Consider the following 1,851-nt stretch of genomic DNA (forward strand, 5'->3'; position numbering starts at 1 on the left):
GTCACTCTGTGAAGCTGTTCTCTCTCGTTCAAAAAATGTCCGTGGCTCTTATTGCCAATAGAGGAAAGTCCAAAGTCCCTCCAGAACTGTTTAAGAGCTTTTGGGCTAGAATGGACAGACATCCAGTATCATTCCTCAAGTGGAGAAAAAGGAGATTGTTTTGGACCTTTGCCGTTTAAAAGGGGACTTGGCTTCAGGCTTAGCTGGCTTCAGAGGCTCCAGTGAGCCATCCATCAGAGCCCCTTTGCTCTCCGCCTTTTTGCTCGGTGTGTTTCTGAGCATGACTGTGCTGACTGTGGGCTGACTGTGGGCTGACTGACTCAGCCTGAGTGTGGGCTGACTGTGTTCTCAGGGAGGCGCTCTCCACAAGGGGTCCAGAGTCCTAAGGGGCAAAGTTCTCATCCTTGCAGCTCACAGGACGAGAGCCTCTCTCTTGCAGCACCCAATAATAGGCCTCTGAGGTGACTTGTTCCTAGTACAAAGTCTTTGTGCTACAGACAGAGGTGGGCAGCAGGCCCCAGCTACAGCCAGGTGCTAGGGGTGTAGGGAGCACTCAGCTGGTCCCATGAGAACCGCACAGGGCGCATGGAGGAGTAGTTTCCAACAGAAAAGGGGTACACCCGTGATGCCCCCATGGGATTATGGGAAGTATATTGGGCTTTAAGGCGAGTCACCCCAGATAATGGCGGGGGTTGTTGGGCCATCCCTGAACCACTGTGCACCCAGGCAGGGCCAGCACTGCCCTCTCCCAGGTCAGCCACTCAGCTCTCAGGGGACACCTGCCTCCTTCAAGTGGCTGGCTGATCCTACCATCTCTTGCCCTCCACTCTGGTTTCCCTGCCTCAGGCTCTGGTTTACTCATAATTTCTTCCTCCACATCACTTTATTTGCTTATTTTTCGTATATTTGCAGAACAACTCCTTTGTGCCAATTGCTGAACCAGGCCCTGGGGGCAGGGCAGGAACAGAACAAAAAAATCTGCCTTCAAGGAGCTCACACTCTAATGGGGGAGGACAGGGCAGTTAATAAGACAACCTAGCAAAGGGCAAGAAACGGGGAGAGGGAACTGAGAGTGAGGCTGGAGTGCTGGTATTCTACTGAAGCTGACCAGGGAAGGCCTTCCTGGCGTAGTAATGCCAGAGCAGAGACCTGAAGGAAATGGGGGGTGTGTCCTGGGGATGCCGGGTGCAGGTGTCTCCAAGAGCAAGTGCTTGGTGTGCTTGGCATGATGGAGGCCCAGAGGCTGTGCATCAGAGCACAATGGTCTGGGAATGGCATGGGGGGCAAGTTACCAGAGGGGCAGGATGTAGGATGCAGGTAGCCTGGTCTTGTAGGTCATTTCAGGTTTCTGACTTTGACTCTGCAGGACAGGGGAGCCACGGGAGAGCCCCCACAGGGGAGGGCTTGGTTGACAGCTTTGTTTCGGTTGACCACTGTCTGCTAGGAGAACAGCAAAGATAGAAGCTGCAAGACCACTATGCACATCCTAGGTGAGATCCAGTGAAGGGTCAATGTTGTTTGCCCCAGGCAGGATGGTGGGCAGTCAGAAGAGGTAAAATTCTATTATTTGTATGGTTTTGCTAACTGGTGGCCAGCTATGGGATGGGAAGATAAGATTTGGTTTCTTTGCTCCTGTGACTGGTAGGGTGGGGTTGTCTTGACTGACAAAAGGAAGACTGGGGAGTGCCCTCTGGCTTCCACTGGGCACCAATGGTTAATGGCCTCATTCTCTCCAACTTCCTATTCTGTGGCCTGAGTGAGGGGCCTGGTTGGCTTGGCTTGGATTTGTGCATGCATCCAGGTTTAGGAATAGAGTCATTGGTGCAAGTATGGTATCTAGGAGGGCAGGAG

This window comes from Condylura cristata, unplaced genomic scaffold (assembly GCF_000260355.1).
Source record: "Condylura cristata isolate star-nosed mole 26May11 unplaced genomic scaffold, ConCri1.0 scaffold00011, whole genome shotgun sequence".
NCBI lineage: Eukaryota > Metazoa > Chordata > Mammalia > Eulipotyphla > Talpidae > Condylura > Condylura cristata.